Raw genomic sequence first — 6,710 nt, 5'->3', positions numbered from 1 at the left:
GTGGGGGGGGGCCACCCACGGACGCGGGGCGGGGGGTGGGGGGGGCCACCCACGGACGCGGGGCGGGGGGTGGGGGGGGCCACCCACGGACGCGGGGCGGGGGGGTGGGGGGGCCACGCGGCGGGGGGGTGGGGGGGGGCACCACGGACGCGGGGGGGGTGGGGGGGGGCCACCACGGACGCGACGGGGGGGGGGTGGGGGGGGCCACCCACGGACGCGGGGCGGGGGGGTGGGGGGGGCCACCCACGGACGCGGGGCGGGGGGGGGGGGGGGGCCACCCACGGACGCGGGGCGGGGGGTGGGGGGGGCCACCCACGGACGCGGGGCGGGGGGGGGGGGGCCACCCACGGACGCGGGGCGGGGGGGTGGGGGGGCCACCACACGGACGCGGGCGGGGGGTGGGGGGGGGCCACCCACGGACGCGGGGCGGGGGGGGGGGGGGCCACCCACGGACGCGGGGCGGGGGGGTGGGGGGGGGGCCACCACGGACGCGGGGCGGGGGGGTGGGGGGGGGACCCACGGACGCGGGGCGGGGGGGGGGGGGGGGCCACCCACGGACGCGGGGCGGGGGGGTGGGGGGGGGGCCACCCACGGACGCGGGGCGGGGGGGTGGGGGGGCCACCCACGGACGCGGGGCGGGGGGGTGGGGGGGGGCCACCCACGGACGCGGGCGGGGGGGTGGGGGGGGGCCACCCACGGACGCGGGGCGGGGGGGTGGGGGGGGGCCACCCACGGCCACCACGGAACGCGGGCGGGGGGGGGGGGGGGGAGGGGGCCCACCCACGGACACGCGGCGGCGGGGGGGGGGGAGGGGGCCACCACGGACACGCGGCGGGCGGGGGGGGGGAGGGGGGGGCCCACCCACGGACACGCGGCGGCGGGGGGGGGGGGGAGGGGGCGCCACCCACGGACACGCGGCGGCGGGGGGGGGGGGGGGGCCCACCCACGGACAGCGGGGCGGGGGGGGGGGGGGGGCCCACCCACGGACACGCGGCGGGGGGAGGGGGGGGGGGGGGGGAGGGGGCCCACCCACGGACACGCGGCGGCGGGCGGGGGGGGGGGGGGAGGGGCCCCACGGACACGCGGCGGGGGGGGGGGGGGGAGGGGGCCCACCCACGGACACGCGGCGGCGGGGGGGGGGGGGGGAGGGGGCCCACCCACGGACACGCGGCGGCGGGGGGGGGGGGGGGGGAGCGGGCCCACACCACGGACACCGCGGCGGCGGGGAGGGGGCCCCACGGAAGCGCGGCGGGGGGGGGGGGGGGGGGGAGGGGGCCCACCCACGGACACCGCGGCGGGGGGGGGGGGGGGGGGGGGGCGAGGGGGCCACACCCACGGACACGGGCAACACGCGGCGGCGGGGGGGGGGGGGGGGGGGGGGGGGGGGGGGAGGGGGCCCACCCACGGACACGCGGCGGCGGGGGGGGGGGGGGAGGGGGGCCCACCACGGACACGCGGCGGCGGGGGGGGGGGGGGGCACCCCGGAAGCGGCGGCGGGGGGGGGGGGGGGGGGAGGGGGGCCCACCCACGGACACGCGGCGGCGGGGGGGGGGAGGGGGCCCACCCACGGACACGCGGCGGCGGGGGGGGGGGGGGGGGCACGGAGGGGGCCCACCCACGGACACGCGGCGGCGGGGGGGGGGGAGGGGCCACCCACGGACACGCGCGGCGGGGGGGGGGGAGGGGGCCACCCACGGCGCGGGGGCCAGGGGGAGGGGGGGGGGGGGGGGGGCACCCACGACACACATGCATGGGGATGACCTGCACCACGGGGTCCACCTGGGATAATCCGTAGCAGAGAACTCACCTGGGATGACCTGCAACACATAAGCTGGTATAGCTATTGAGAAAGATACATATTTGCACATGTATCTATTTCCACATATTATGTAGAATATATCTATTTAGGCATAGACATACTATCTCTATTTACACATCTCTCTATTTCCACTTATATAAAATGTCTATTGGACATAGACATATAATCTCTACTTTCACATATCTCAATTTCCACTTAGTATATAGAATATCTATTTAGACTTATGTATTATCTCTGTTTACAGTTACCTATTTCCCTTAAGCATACAGACCATCTATTTAGACTATTTATCTTTAGACCTATTAGGTATTTCGACACTTTAGCATCTTTTCAGACATCTCCGCTTAGACTTACTAAGTGTTACATAGTGTAGTGTAGATAGCTCTACCTAGTCAGACTTCTATTTTAAATTCCTTCGTATATAAAATATATCTTTTAAGCCCTTTATTTTTTAATTTATATACACACGAGTTATTTTTCTATTTTAAACCCCTACATATATATCTCTAGTTAGAATTTTTTTATAGTCTATAATCCTTTATATGATACAGTAGATAGAGGTTTTTATTTTGAAATCCTTTTTTTTATATATATAAAACAATATTATTTTTCAATATCTATAAAACCGAGATCTTTTTCTCTATTTCAAACACCTCACACCCATATTTACAGTTTTTATTGTTTTTTAAACCCCCCCATCCATCAATTCTCAGGCATTTTGGGCTGTGACCCACCCCCATCCACCCTCACCTGCTCCTCTGCCACATCATTGCCCCCCCCGCTGACACTGCTGCCCCAAATGACATCATCACCTCCCCACACCTCCCCAATCCTCCCCTTTTTATTCACTCCCAAAAAAGGCACAAAATGAGGGAAACAGCCCCAACCAGCAGCTCGTTACTTTAAGACTGTCATTGACATATGTATACACACACCCCAAAAGGGTGGCTCTGCTAGGAAGCTAAAGGGGGAGTGCTCCCCCCAAACAGCTGCAGCCTCCCCAGCCCCTGTCCTGCAGGCTGGCAACCGTCCCACGGGGCGGGGGGGGGGCAAAGGGGAGCGTGACAGGGGATGGCGCCACATCCCTTGCTCAGGCTCTGCTCTGGGATGTTTCCCCTCCGTTCCCACGCTGGGAGGGGCTCCCCAGGGCAACACACGTCCCCTGTCCCTCTCGGCCCCGGACTCTCCCCCCAACACAGCCCTTGCTGCCGCACCTGCCGGGCATCCACTGCAGAGAGAGCCAAGAGCCTCCAGACATAGGGGTGGCCACCCACGGACACGGGGGCGGGTGCCACCCACGGAGGCGGGGGCTGGGGCGGGAGCCGCCCACGGAGGCGGGGGCCGGGGGGGACGTGCTTTGGGGGGGTGGTCCCCCCGAACAGTTGCAGCTCCCCCAGCCCCTCTCTTGTCGGCTGGCAACTGCCCCCCGGGAGAAGGGACGGGGGGCAGTGTGCCAGAGGATGGTGCCACGCCTCTTGCTCCGGCTCTGCTCTGCAATGGTTCCCCCTCCGTTCCCCCCGCCTCCGTTCCCACGCTGGGAGGGGCTCCCCAGGGCAACAAACGCCCCGGTCCCTCTCGGCCCCGGACTCTCTCCCCAACACAGCCCTTGCTGCGCACCTGCGGGGCACCCGCTGCAGACAGAGCCAGGAGCCTCCAGGCAGAGGGCCGGCCCCTTACGGCGAGTCTTCTTAGCCACCGGCAGGCAAAGCTGGGCTGGGGGGGGAAATCTATCGAGCATCACGAGATGCTTACACCACCGCATCTGAAAAACAAAAATCCCAAACTGTATTTCAGCCTATTAAAATAACACGTCTGGCTTGCCGGGTCAACAAATTGGAAGTGAAGCATAAAACTTTAAAGAGTAAAATAAAAAACAAAGAATAAATCTCACTAATTAACTTTATACTAAAAAGGCGTGCACGTGTTTATATACATCCAATAACAATACCTATACGATAAAAGCATTTGATTTTCCTGTTGCATTAGTTTAACTTGCATAGCTGTGAATTGATACCATTAAATTACCTGTCTCCAAAATACACAGCTATAAGTTGACTAGGGGTTTTTCTGTGTTACATGATTAGGATGGACATCTGGCCAGCTGCAGTGCCCAAGAGAGAGGCTACTGAACTGCCAGGGAAATGCACCATTGAAAGCGAGACAGAAATAAAGGACTTCAGAGCACTCCATCAAAATATCAGGAAAAAAAAAAAACCCATAACAGTCAGTTGCCTGTCTTTTTCAAGATTTAGACAAAATACCTAACTGCTTAAGTACACCTAAGAAATTAGATGCTATAGCTATTTGGCAGTTACAGTTCAAATAATGCAAGTCAATTTGCAAGTTATACAATTTAACTTTTTTAAAAGTTTCATTTATGACAGAAAAACCAGCAAGATACAAGTAAAACCATATAGGGGATCTTCTGAAAAAGAAAAAAAAAAAAAACAAACAAATCTCCAGTGCTGCAATACATAAGGCTACCAAAAAGTATTGGCAGATTTGCTAATGCTTTTGGCTGTACTGAAGCATGGAAAGGAACATGTTTTTATGATATCTCAACTGTTACAACTGAGAACCCAAAGACCAGCAATGCCATCGACTTTTGGAAGACATGTTGTGCTTGGGTCTCTGGAAGGAAGTAAATTTTCTTTTTTTTTTTTTTTTTTTTTTTTTTAAAAAGAGAGTGAAAAGTCTTGCTGCTGGTGACTTCTGCTGCCAAGTACATCGTCGCTGAAGATCCACTCTGATGAGAAGTTAATAAAAATGAAACTTCTTTGAATGAGAAGCAGTCCCAGAAAAGGGTTCCCCAAAAACAGACCACTCGACAGCAGATATGCCGACACATCCTGGATCACTGCTGCGAGAGAAGACCGTCCGTAAATTTCTCAGATACAACACACACAAGACAGATCTGTGCGTTGAGCCTCTAACGCAAGAAAGGAAGTGCTCGGTTAGCATTATGCTGATGGGCTGAGGCACACGAGACCCTCGGTCTGGCTACCAATGCCCTCGCCTAACCCAGAAGAACCCAATGGGAACATCAAGACCTGAGTAACATAGGGTACAGCACACAGAAAACGAGCGACACAAACTACCTCCCTACCTACAAAGCCCCTTACGGAATAACGGCAGCGGTCGGCCGATGGAAAAGCCACGATGGCGTGACATGGTGACTCAAAAATCTAAAATGGACACCTTACGACTACAGAAACCAGTGCTAAGCACAAGAGAACATAACTGCCATGACTGATACTAGAGCAAAACCTCATTGGACACTTGAGGAAAAAGGCAAAACTGGAATAATAGGAAAAGCTTGCGTGCCCGGGACTGTGATAAAAGATGACCCCTGGCTGCAGATTGTTACAAGCACAAATAATACACATCCTCTTCTCCAAGAAATTCCAGGGAAGACAATGACACAAACCTGTGCTGGAAATAAATGCCTAGTCAGTGCTTCTAAGTAACAATGCCTGTGACATCGGGACGGATGCAAAAATTAAGTCGGGGAACGAAGTAAGTAAAAGGCACGGAGAAGCAGAGACCTCAGAGTTCTGGGGGTATATTTTACGTACCTAATGCCTTACGAGATGAGACTCATCTGACATTGAGCCCCGCATATTGAGACACAGAGGCCCAGACTGTTTACGCCGCGTCTCTTGTGACTCTGTTGTACCTCCCGTCAGCTGCGGGGAAACTAAAACAGAACAGACCTCATCAACATCCAAATCCAACTGCAAAACCAGTCTGGGAAAGGCTGACGAACCCTCCTCCCTTTCCCAGCCATCCCCCAGTCTCAAAACTTTACAAACCCCTTCTCGCCTCCTGAACTGTCAGGGAAGGAACCCCACTGCTTCCTGACAGCTCCTGCCCTGTATTTGCACCCCTCAACCCCCCGCATTGGTCACTCCTCAGGAGCTGTTCTTCTGAGCCGCACCCTGCATTCTGCAGCCACCTCCTATCTTACACCTTCCCACAGATGCTGGGCTCCGCTACAAGCCCACAACACAAGTGAAGTCCTGATACTTATAATCTACGAGGGGCCTGCCACAAGCTGCAAAGGTTCTAGGAACAACACGGTTCTCTGTGGGCAATCGGGAAAGGTGATGAGCCATCCCATACCCTGAAAGACACTATGCCTTAGGTCCCTGCTGCTTTCCTTGAAAAATGCCAAAACTCCATACACAGGCACATGCAAGATGCTCACCCTAAGCCCTGCTAGACGATCTCACCATCGGTCCTGTTAAGAGAGAGAATATCAGCAGCTCACACAGTATACGACAAAACCAGGGAAGAAAACAAGGTTCCATCTTCAATAGTCAGGAATTCCAGAAAAACACAAGGCACCTAGAAGAATTAAAAAAAAAAAATGCATACTATTAAACTATCTTGCCACCCCTGAACACTCAATACAAAGCTACTGACCAGGGGGGAGAAAAAAAAAAAACAACTACACCTGCATACAAGCGTACTTTCTACTATGTATGCTGCTGAACTTTGACTGGTCCCAAAGCTCTTACCTCAAATAGACACCTCCGCTTCTCTAAATGGCAAAACACACCTGCCCAAACAGTTTAGACAGCTCAAAAAACTGCCATCAACTGAAGAAACAGCAAAGCACCAACACCAAAGAAACCCTGGAGCAGAACGAGCTCCCTGATGAGCAGCTGTGGCTCATATATGCTAGGCCCTGCCCAGCACCCTTCCCACAATCCCCTGGAAAAGGGGAGGGGCCAACCACCAGAAGACATAAAGGCAGCCAGAGGAGCAGCAGGGAGTTTTCTCATCTGCCTTCCGTTTATGGAATGCAACACACTGAATGGAGAAAGCGACCCTTATTGGAAATGACAATACCTGCTCTTTTTCTACAACTGCATCTACGCTGCATCAG

At 57.3% G+C, this 6,710-nt stretch overlaps 1 long non-coding RNA gene across 3 annotated transcripts in view; it reads right to left on the bottom strand.

The window, feature by feature from the left end:
- The window catches only part of LOC127018614 (uncharacterized), a 27,488-nt gene extending 21,101 nt beyond the window's left edge, over positions 1 to 6,387 (bottom strand). Inside the window, exons 1-4 of one of the 3 annotated variants that reach the window (XR_007766786.1) lie at positions 6,340 to 6,387; positions 6,027 to 6,166; positions 5,395 to 5,516; positions 3,437 to 3,581 (exon numbers count right to left, since the gene is read on the bottom strand). This is a non-coding gene — a long non-coding RNA (uncharacterized LOC127018614). Of the gene's footprint in view, positions 1 to 3,436; positions 3,582 to 5,394; positions 5,517 to 6,026; positions 6,231 to 6,339 lie in introns of those variants that run through there. The other 2 variants (XR_007766788.1, XR_007766787.1) reach the window with 2 other exon arrangements.
- Between the last annotated feature and the right edge of the window lie 323 nt (positions 6,388 to 6,710).

Source organism: Gymnogyps californianus, chromosome 7 (genome assembly GCF_018139145.2).
Source record: "Gymnogyps californianus isolate 813 chromosome 7, ASM1813914v2, whole genome shotgun sequence".
NCBI classification, from domain to species: domain Eukaryota; kingdom Metazoa; phylum Chordata; class Aves; order Accipitriformes; family Cathartidae; genus Gymnogyps; species Gymnogyps californianus.
The sequence above is the reverse complement of the archived record's forward strand: the minus strand, read 5'-3'. Positions and strand labels throughout refer to the sequence as shown.